We start from the raw sequence: 11,251 nt of genomic DNA, 5'->3' as shown, positions 1-11,251 counted from the left end.
CCCTGGAAACCACAATTCTTCTTTCCGTCCTTATGAACTTAAGTATTCTAGGGAGTCTATATAAGAGGAACCATGCAATATTTCTCCTTTTGTGACTGGCTTGTTCACTTAGCATTATTTCCTCAAGTTTCATCCACGTTGTAGCACGTGTCAAAATTTCCTTCCTTTTTAAAGCTGAATAACATTCCATTGCAGGTATTACCACTTTCTGTTTTTCCACTCATCTGTCAATAGACACTTGGGTTGCTTCCACCTTTTGCCTATTATGAATGATGCACCCATAGACAGTGGTGTACAAAGATGTCTGAGTCTCTGCTTATACTTAGAAACGGAATTGCTGGATCATATGGCAATTCTATGTCTAATTTTTTGAGGAACTGCCATACAGTAGCTGCATATCTTACATTCCCACCAGCAATAAATAAGTGTCCCAATACCCCACATCCTCGCCAACACTTCTGATTGTTTTTATAACGGTCATCCTAAATGGTGTAAAGTGGCATCTCAGTGTCATTTTGATTTGCATTTCCCTAATGACTAGCGATGTTGCATATTTTCATGGGCTTCTTGGTCATTTGTTTACCTTCTCGAAGAAATGTCTATTTAAGCTCTTTGTTCATTTTAATCAGGTTGTTGTTCCGTTTTGTTTTTTATGTTGAGTTGTAGGAATTCTTTATATATTCTGGATATCAATCCACTGACACAAATTTTTTCAAAAGCTGGATTAGCTATATGAATATGAGACAAATAGACTTCAGAGCAAAGAATAGTGCCATAATAAAAGAAGTCGATTTGTCAAAAAAACATAACACTCCAAAATGTTTACATACTTGGTAACAGACATTCAAAGATTCACATGAAGCAAAAATTGATAAAATTACAAGGAGAAATGGAAAAATCCACAATGTCCCTCTTTCAATCCCTGATAGTACAAGTAGGCAGAAAAGCACTACCAACCAACATGACCCGACATTTATAGAACACACTCCACTCAATGACAGCAGAAAACACATTCTTTGCGAGTGTTCTCAGGACATTTTACCGAAGTAGACCACATCCTAAACAAGTCTCGATAAATCAAAACAATTCAAATCATACAAAGTACGTCCTCTGTTTACAAAAGAATTAAGTTAGAAATCAATGTTTACTGGACAGAAAGAGAACAAAGTCATACTATAATGTTGAGTTTGACTCTTGCTACTTGTAATCCTGCTAAGAAGGGAGCAGATAAATTAGCAGTGGGACTAAAATTACTTATATGACTTCAGTGCTCTGCACACCTGTCCTGGGTTATCTGTTCACCACACTCCAGCCCATCCTAAGCCCCAGGGGCCCCACTCCATCGCTCCAGCGCAATCACAGACAAACCTGTTTGGTATTTGCACAAGTCTTTCATGTAAATTCGAGAAAGGAGAGAACTTGGGAGCGGTGAGAGGGGAGAGAAATGCAATGGAGGAAGCGCCTGGAAGCAAACATGCCCTTACAGCACCCCAAACCTGAGACCACTGCCATGACAGCGATCTCGCTAATATGGGACAACTATCTGGAAATAAATTTAAATCTGAAAACTCCAGACCCTGAGCAGAAACTAACAATTTCTAAACAGAGATCCAATCAGATTAAAATAGACTGATTAGTTCAGTCTGGAAAAACCCTGCTAGCGCTGGCCAACAGTGTCCGGAGATGATTCATATAACTAGTTATCCCAATGCCCTTATAATGGCAGATTTAGCTCAGATTAGCCAATTTCACAGCAATAAGCAAAAATAAAACAAGATTCCTTGAAATAACTTCACTTCCAAACCCAGTAAATCTACAAACTTCTACAGGCACTGCTTCCCAAACTTGCCTTACAGTAAGAATCATCATCCAGTGCTTCACGTGTCAAAAACACATGGAACCCCGCCAGACAATCTAAGTAAAAATCTGCAGAGGTGTGGTTCTGAATGCTTAACAAGCACCACAGATGATTCTGAAGGTCTAGAAAGTACACATTCGCTTTGAAATGAGACTAACAGCTAAAAACCCCAATTTGGGCACTCACTGTGATCCTAGCTAAATTATCTATCATCTCCACGACTCACCTTTCATCTGTAAAACAGGATCACCACCTACCTTGAAGTGTTCTCAAGAGTTCAGTATGTTCACAAAGGCCCCTCAAACTGTGCCAAGAGTACACAGCATCCAAGCAAGAACTCAGAGCTATCGCTACCTAAAATATAGCCACCAGAATCTGCCCAGATGAAGTATACAATAAAAATTTTCTACCTAATGGAAATTACAAAGGCACCAAACCAGATTTCAGAGATAATACAGCAAAGAAAAACTTTTTTGGGTACTAAGACCGCCAAGAACAAGGACTCGCATTTCAGTGTCCAGTATTTTGCCCCAAGTCCTTGCTCCCATCCAGAACCAGAGTTCAAGGATTCAGCTTTGGACGACAGCCAAAGAAAGGCTTTCCATCCCAAATCCCTCTGCCACCATCTCCTCTAGCTCCAATGCTGAGTCAAGTGGTAGCTTCTCAGGGCTCCTGGAGAAGAGGCAGGGAGCCAGAGAAGGGGGTGGAATAGGCCTGAGTCAGCAACAGGATTACTGCTGAAGCAAAGGGCAGTGACCGAAGTTTCCAGAGCTACAGGTGGGCACTACTCAGGTGAGTGAGCTCAGATACTGCGTAGCTGAGAAAAGCAGACTCATCTTCAAGGAAAGACCCTAAAGTGTAGAGTCAACTCTGCCAGTAACTCCCAACACAGCCCAGGGAACTCCTTCCCTCACCCAGAAAGTGGGAAATAAGCACCTCACAGGCACCTACTGGAGATATACAGACCGTCCTGACTTCTGATGGGTCAATGTACGACTGATTTTCTGACTTTATGATGCTGAGAAAGTGAAATGCATAATAAATTACATGGGATAGTCAACACTTTATAAAATAGGCTTTATCTTAGAAGATTTGTCCAACCGTAGGCTAATATAAGTGTTCTAAGCACATTTAAGGTGGGCTAGGCTATACTATGATGTTCTGTAGGTTAGGTGTATTAAATGCATTTTCAATTTACAATATTTTCAATTTACAATGGGTTTATCTGGACATAACCTGATTATAAGTTGAGGAGCATTTGTGTGTGTGTGTGTGTGTGTGTGTGTGTGTGTATACAGTGTACAATGGGCTAACTAGCTCTAACGTCACTAGAACTGCAAACAGTGTATACACACACACACACACACCACTGCCCTTTGTACCCGAGTGGAACCAGGTGCGTACTGTAGATATACACTGAAGGGGACCAAAAGTTTTGCCTTTTGGGATATTAATTTTAAGAGAGTTATTAAGAAACAAAAGACTCAGGAAAGACCTTTGACCCTCCCCGCCTTCCAAGCCGGGAGAGATTCAGATGGGAAAACCTGCTTCAGGGAGGGAACCTTAGCATAATCACCTTAGCATTAGACAGAAGGCTCCAAGCAGGAGCTTGTTGACTAAATCCCACACCCCACTGTTTTCTGGGTTGCCTAGCAAAATTCTACCGGACACGTGTGTTCCACTCTTCCTCACATACTTGCAAATCACCCATTCTCACTTTTGAATTCTAAGATCCCATCCCCCCTTCTCCTCTGTCCAAAATAACATAGATGCCTAATTTTACCTGTTTCTGAAATTTTCGGTGCTTATGTGAATCCCCCCGTGTAAACATATTAAAATTTGATTTTCTCTTGTTAATATGTCTGTTAATTTGATTATTAACCCAGCTAGAACTCATAAGGTGAGAGGGAAAATGTTATTTCCTTAGTTCCCACAAGACACAAACACAGCAGGTCCAGGGGGAGGAACTGGTCAGTGATGCCGGCGGTCCAAGTCTCGGTCCGGAAAAAAGGCTAAGAACGGAGCCAAGGCTGAAAGCCTGCGGAACGGGCACAGGACTGGGACTCGGAGACCAGAGTGTCCCTCTAATCCCACTCTGCCACCAGCCTCCCATATGTCCTATGGCAAGTGGGTCTCCACTCTCAGGCCTGTTTCCCCATCTGTACAATGGGCTAACTGGCTCTAACGTCACTAGAACTGCAACCAGCAAAATGCTCAAATACGGGACGGTGGAAGAAGGGTGACGCTGAGGAGTGGGGAGGGGGTAGCCGAGGGAGAGTCTGGCGCGGTCCCCTCACTCCCTCCCTCCTGCTGCGAGGGGCAGGGGCGCCGGCCGGCAGCTGCAGTCACGCGCCCCTCGCGCCCAATCACCGGCCTCTACCAGAGCGAGGCGGGCAGGAGGGGGCGCGCCGGAGGCCATTGTAGCGCCAGCCCCGTCCCCGTCCTCGCCCCTCCCCAGGCCCGGCTCACCTGCTGGGGCTGCCGCCGCCGCCACAGCCGCCGCGGGTTAAACCACAGCCCACGCCCACACTTCCGGGGTCCGCGAGGCCCGCCCCCTCTTGCCGGATGTGACACCCCTCCAACGTCCGGGTCTCGGCACGGCGCCCACGCCGCTCGTCCCGCTACCACGCTGGGCGCCCCGCGGGCCTCTGAGTCACGACTCAGACTCCCCCCCCACCCAACCAGACACACCCGCGGCCGCCCGGGACCACACCCATGGAAAGGCGCGCGAGGCCCCGCCCGCGCGGCAGACGCCTGGCCCCGCCCCCGGGAGGGACACCGCCCAGGAGGCGGAGCCCAGGCCGCCTGGGGCCAGCGCGCCTGCGCAGGCGTCCCGCCGCGTCTTCCGTGGGCGAGGGGCTGCTGTCAAACTGGGCTGGGGTTAGGGGCGGACCCTCAGAGAGGTCCAAAAGGGGCCCGAGAGGAAATGCGTAGGGGACGCCACAGATGGGCTGAGCTCAAACTGCAGCACCCCCGCGCCAACCAAATGCTCATTTCCATGACACCGTTTGGCCCCAGGACTGGAGTAACCTCGGACCTAAGTGTCCCCTGACAAAGAGCAGTGACTGTTGGTCTGGAACTGACCGGCAGGCTCCTCAAAACAACTCTGAGTAGTTTCCCCAAAAGTAACCGGTTCCCCAAGGCCCTTTTAGTCCATTCTGTGTAGATAGTGCTTTAAAAATCACTGTCGTCTCTATATATCATCGCTTGTCCAGAATCACGAGGCTGATGACCTGCTAAGCAGGGCTTTGATGCTTACGCTCTCTTCTCTGGACAACAAAGTTTAGAGGTGAATCCCATTCCCTGGTTTGCCTCTCTGCAGCGTCCATAACTGCAGCTTTGTAAAAATGAGATCACAGGAGAAGAGCTTCTTAGAAAAAGGAAGCCATGCTGCCCCCAATTTAAAACCTTCTTAGATGTTGATTTAAGACCGTCATTGCTAGTGACAGAACCCAAGGCAAAGCAGCTCTGCAGAATGTGAATTATTGGGTCACACGATCATAAACTCTAGGAGCAGTGGCCAGTATTATTTGGAAGGATGGCCCTCATCCTTCTCACTTGACTCCATTCTTTCTCTGGTGTTATCGCCCTTTCCTTTCAGCAGATAGCGTCAAGATTTCTATTTCAAATTCTAGAGAGAATGGATCTGATTGGCTAAGATAATCACCATTGTCCCTATTGGACAGAGCTTCTCCTTTCTTGCCATTTCATAGGCTGTCAGGTAGCCTATGGATTAACAACCATTGGGTCAGGTGATCATCCTTCTCCAATCAGTGATCACCACTTAGAGCACCAAAGGGACCAGTGAGGAAGGCAATCCCAGCTACTGGTCCTTCTGAGACACCAGTGACTTGTTCGAGAGATGCCATTGATTTTGCAAATATTCTACTTTGAGCATAATGTCAGAGCGTCTCCCATTGACAGCAGCTGCCAGAAAGCTGGGTTGAAACTGTTTCTGTGGGGTGGGGAGGACCAAGGCGATGACCTTAACTTTTTGTTCTAAGCCTTTTTGTGCTATATAATTTTTAATCCTGTGCGTGTAGTATTTGGGGTGGGGGGGGTAGAAAACATTCCTGATAGATTAGCTTGAGTTTATATTCAGCAATCCTTTCACTCACTGGTACTGTGTTGGAATGTGGACTGGGGATGTGATAGCTGGAGCAAGAGTAGTCTTCTTGGACTGTGAAGTGACCATGGGAATGGAGGCCATACCTGGCAGCACAGCAAAATAGAAGGAGCCTGAGTCCTGTTATTATGAAGCGCTATGACACCTCTGGCTGCCCACCTCTGGACTTTTACAGGAGGAGGAAATAACTACTTGGTTCACCACTGTTGTTTTGTGTTTTCCGTCACTCATACCCTTTAGGTCTCAAACTCCATTCTGGAATGCCCTTCTTGTATCTCCAAGACTAAGTGTCCACCCCCTGTATATTCCTCAAACACCCCATATATTTTCTTAGCATTTGCTACAACCATTCACTTTCCCTGCATAGTAACTTCTGTAAGAATAGAGACCGTTTTATATATCATTTCACACAGAAACTTCTAAAACAATGACAATAGTAACTTGTAAAGGTGACAGACATAATGATTCCACCGAGGGTGTTGAGGGGAAATGACAAACCGCTATGCACTCTCTGCATCAAATGGGTCATTGCCAAGATCACCTTGACTGGGGGAGGGGAGCAGCTAGCCCTTCTGAATAACCATAGAGAATTTAGGGCAAAGGAGGGAGGACGAGAAAGCGGCAGGAAATTCGAGTCCCCTGAGGCAGGTGGCATTGGAAAAGTGTGCTCTTTCAGCCTTGTTTCCTTCTGTTTTCTACTTCCGGCTTTTTTCAACTTCCCCCAGGCTCTAGCCCCATCCGCCTTTATCCTCTCTCCTATCCCTTGCATCGAGGTTGCCATGTACCAGGCCTCTATTATACCCAATTTTATTCATATTCCGAGTGGCTCCGATACTTAGAGAGACAGACAGACAGCCAGAGAGACATTCATTCATTCCATATGTTCACTGACTACCTGTGCTGCTAAGACCTGTGGGTAGAAAATGATCAGATACCATCGCCAGTCTCAGGAAAGTCACATTCTTGGTTGGGATTTGAGAGAAAACAGGAGATCTTCCTATTCCAAGATATCCCAAGATATCTGTCTTTCAGATAAACTTGATCAGAAACAAAATCTACTAAAGTAGAAACATTCATTGTGCTTCCTTTCTATCCCTTTACACAAATATTTGTTTGTTTAGCTCCTCAGTACTGGATCTTGTGATTCCGGTTCACTAGATGGAGAAGCGATGTAAACAAAGGAAGATTAGACAGAGTTTGAGGTAACAAAGACAAGATATGTGAGAAGCTGAGATAGTGAGAAAGATTTGGGAACTGGGTTGGAAAAGCAGGTTGTAAAGGAAGTTTAGCCATCAGGTGTGTATAATCCTCCGTTTGCTCTTCAGGAGATCTTCAGTGGAGACTTTGTGTTTTGTATTTTTGCTTTTTTTTTCCCCCCTGGAGTCGAAAGTCAGATCCCTCTGGCCGATTTCTCACTCTCACTGCTTCTTCTGGCTCCCACACTGTGTGCAGCAGTTCAGCCAGAGGATATTATGCTGCTGAGGCAGGGGCTAGAAGCTACCTACAAAATTATCCATTCTCTGGTTTTTCTTAAAAACAGAGTCTATTTTATTATATAGCAATGTGTCCGGTAGCTAAAAGACTGCATTTCCCAACCTCCTTTGCTGCTACTTATGACGGGGCAACTCTGTGATATAAACAGAAGTATGGAGAGAGATTTCTTGGAAAGCTGCTTTAAAGAAGTTGATCTAACCCACCTTAACTGCTGTCTAGATTTCCAATGTGATGGCTGTAACTCCTGCAGTTGTATTAGACCATAAGGCGATCTTACAAATGGGAACCATTCAAGCTCTGGATGGCCTACCTCCAGATTTGTTTTCAGTGAGACCAAAAAAAAAAAAAAAAAATCAAGTTTTATCTTGTTTAAGTTATGTTACTTTTAAGCTTCTTGTAATGTGCACCCAAACTTAAACCTGATACTACTATGTGGTTAATATAATATAGATTTATTATTATTATTTTGTTGGATTTGGTAAGTAAATTTATATTTTATGAATTTCTTGCTTTTATTATTTCTTTAAATTTATGCATCACCCACACATATACATATTCTGGTATAAATGCAAAATTGTGATAGTAAACATGCTTTCTTATAGTTTTTTTACTTTTTATTTTTTGCTTGGTTTCCCCACTTATTAACAGCTTAGCGTATGTCTTCTCGTATAATCTCACCCAAATTTGTATCTACCACAATGTGGAAAGGATTAAAGAAGAATAAAGTGTAGGTATCTGAACAAAGGGTGGTGGTCGTTGCTGCTGGTCGGAAATATTCTATAGCAGGATCACAGTTCTCCTCCTCCCTTGTCTCCTCTCGTCCGCTTTGCCATGACCGTGAAATCTCCTCTGGCACTCGGCATGTGAGCAGAGGCGATGTGTGTCACTTACGGGTAGACGTCTTTAAGAACCAGAGTCCAACTTACCACCCTTTCCTTTCCCTTGCATCAAGAGGGAGCATCGGTCAGCTTTTCTCCCGCAGTGACTGTGATGAGCAGGGCTCCCTGCCAACCTCTGTTAGAAGAGAGTGAGAAATAAACCTTAGTTGTGCTGAACTACTGAGATTCGGGGGTTGTGTGACCTCATATTGTGACTCAGCATTTCTTCGCTGAAACAGGAGGGTATAACAGGGACTACTAATTGTCTCCTTCCTTTAGTAGTCAAGCCCCTACATCCAGGACCATCCAGCTAAAGAATCTATTTCCTAGCCTCTCTTTCACCTAAAAGTGTTCTTGTGGTTTCCTTATAGCCAATGAGATATGAATGGAAGGATTATTTACAACTTCTGGTTGTGCCCTTTAAGGAAAGGGCTGCTTCCCTTTCTCTATTTCTTGCTAGCTGGGATGCAGATGTAATGACAGTCGCTGGAGCAGCCACATAAGACCAAGAGATGAATACCCCATGTCGAAGCTGGCAAAGCAACAGTGAAGATTTTGGGTCCCCATCACTGTGGGGCCACCTGGACTATTACGTGAGAGAGAAATGAAACTGTATTCTATTTAAACCTCCGTTATTTAGGCTTTGGTTACAGCAGTTGGGCCTGGAACCTAATACCTACCTGGAATCTGTGTGTTAGCCTTGTCTCGACGATTAGAGAGTTGTAGATGGAGACCATATCTACTTCCATGGGCTTATGAATGAGTCAGGTGAGATCCCTGCCCTGTGGGACATGTGGTCTAGCAGGGGCTTCAGCAAAGCAAGCCAGGGTGTAGCCACATGACAAGGAAACGTCAAGGTGCTCTAGGAATACATGAGAGGGGACCCTAAACAAGTCGGATGCTAAAGAAGGGAATGATCTTAGCTCAGGTTTCCCAGAAGGAGCCATGAGAGGAGGTTTCATACACAAGTGATCTATTTCAAAGTTGCTCTTGGAGGAAATGAGGGAACAGGAGAAGCAAGACAGGGAAGGGATGGGGTCCAGCATGGCTGTGATTTCACTCAAGTCCTGTGGAGGGAAGCTCCCGCCTGCTCCCACAGAGAACTCTAGAACATAAATCGAACCTTAAAAGCGCCAAACCCCAAGCAAGGGAGCTGGGCTCTCGCACTCCCACGGCACCTCTCAGCCACTGGCTAGAGGCCACCCAGGTGCCTATGAGCTATGGTATTAGTTCTGCCAAAGTCACAGGTGCCACAAGACGCAAAAGCACACCAAAGCCGGGAAGTGCGACCTCGGATAACTCGGAGGTGGTCCACACCCCTCTGCTCTTTCCAACATCACATCAGAAATTGTGCCACGGCTCTGAGAGGAGCCCGTTGTCGCCTCTAGAGGCAAAGACACCCTAAATGTAGGGGGAAACCCATTTCTAATGAACCAGGGAGGAGCCACCAGCTGGAGCAGGAGCGCGTTTCACTCCAGTGCTGCCCACAGCATTTACATCTCCATGCCCGCACCTGAAAGTCTTTTAAGAGCAAGATGCAGGAAGTAGTGTGACTATTGATAAAGTGCTCAGTCCAGAGAAGCCAGGATCGGTCTCTAATGTGGGCCTTCGGTGTCTCACTGTAGCTCCTCACTCTCTCATCCTCATTGACTATGATGAGGCCCCATGGGTCAAACACATCTCCTCAACCCCTAGGGCCAGCTGGGTGTCAGAGTGAAAAGACAGCCACTCTCCACAAAGCAGCCCTTGGACCAGCTGGAGGTCATCCAGCCTCTGCTTGCTCCTGCTCAGGCCTGGAGGCCCACAGAGCAGCCTGTTCATCCCACAGCTGGACAGCCCCACACCACAAAGGTCACACAGCTAGTGGGAGATTGACACGGGACTCAGACTCCTGAGCTCAAGGCCCTGTTTTGTCACTAAATGATCTCGGTCTGAAGGGATGACCTTGACCAAGTCCCATCTGCTCTCTGACTTCGATTCCCCATCTGTAAGGCCAGAGACTGAATCAGATGCTCCCTCAAGACAGCACATTACACTGAGAGGCAGCTCCCTTTTAACCCCTAAATCCTAGCTAAGCTCCCCACATCTGGCAAGTAAAACAGGTATGAATTTGAGTCAAAAACACAGGCTTGATTTTAAACAATTCTTATGTAGCACTTATTAAGAGTCTAAGCACCCTACACATATTAACTCATTAGGTTCTATTAGTCTCCATCTGAAGATGGAGATGTGAGTCACAGAGAGATTAGGTAATTTGTCCAAGGTCACACAGCTAGTAAATGGCCAAGCTAGGATTTGAACCCAGGCCTGGGATCTTAAGTGTTATGCAATGCTCCCTCTCACTCTGTAGGCAATATCACATCTCTTCATGGGTTTAACTCAAGTTTAATCTTCACTGAACCACCTGAGCACCAGGCAGAGAGAATTTATATTCCACTCGGAGATTCCCCTTTCATAGAATCCTGTGAGATTTCCAGACTACTATGGTTTCAGGGGGAGAAAAACTCAGGGTTAAGAGGGCACACAGACACCACGGTGGCTACTCTCGTAGCTACAGCACACCCAGCCACAGGGTGACATGCCAGTGTCACCTCTGTCACCTGCCCTATGTCTCTGGGCAGGTGACAGAGGTGTCCCTCCCACGGCACAGGCCAGGGCAAGGGCTGGTCATGGGGGTTCCCACCAGCTCCTCTCAAGGCCACATGCTCAGCAGTCAGGCCCCAGCACCCACTGACCACAGTCTGTTCTGTCCCTTCCTGCAGACTTGAGCGGAGGAGATCCGGCCTCAGCCACGCTTCTTTCCCTCAGAGGGGCTTCCTCCTTCTTCCCATCTAGGCACCGACGCCTCTGCCCACCTCCCCACCTGTGGGCACTTGTGTTTAACGCGTCTTCCAA

At 46.5% G+C, this 11,251-nt stretch overlaps 1 protein-coding gene across 1 annotated transcript in view; it reads right to left on the bottom strand.

Annotated features, from left to right (window-relative positions):
* Nucleotides 1-4,526, bottom strand: part of VPS37C (VPS37C, ESCRT-I subunit) — a 27,231-nt gene extending 22,705 nt beyond the window's left edge. Inside the window, exon 1 of the mRNA XM_006911234.3 lies at nt 4,328-4,526. The gene's annotated coding sequence lies outside the window, so the exon portion shown is untranslated. The remainder of the gene's footprint in view (nt 1-4,327) is intronic.
* Nucleotides 4,527-11,251: the final 6,725 nt, after the last annotated feature.

This window comes from Pteropus alecto, unplaced genomic scaffold (genome assembly GCF_000325575.1).
Source record: "Pteropus alecto unplaced genomic scaffold, ASM32557v1 scaffold43, whole genome shotgun sequence".
In the NCBI taxonomy this organism is placed as follows: Eukaryota; Metazoa; Chordata; class Mammalia; order Chiroptera; family Pteropodidae; genus Pteropus; species Pteropus alecto.
This window is presented reverse-complemented; position numbering and strand designations above follow the sequence as displayed.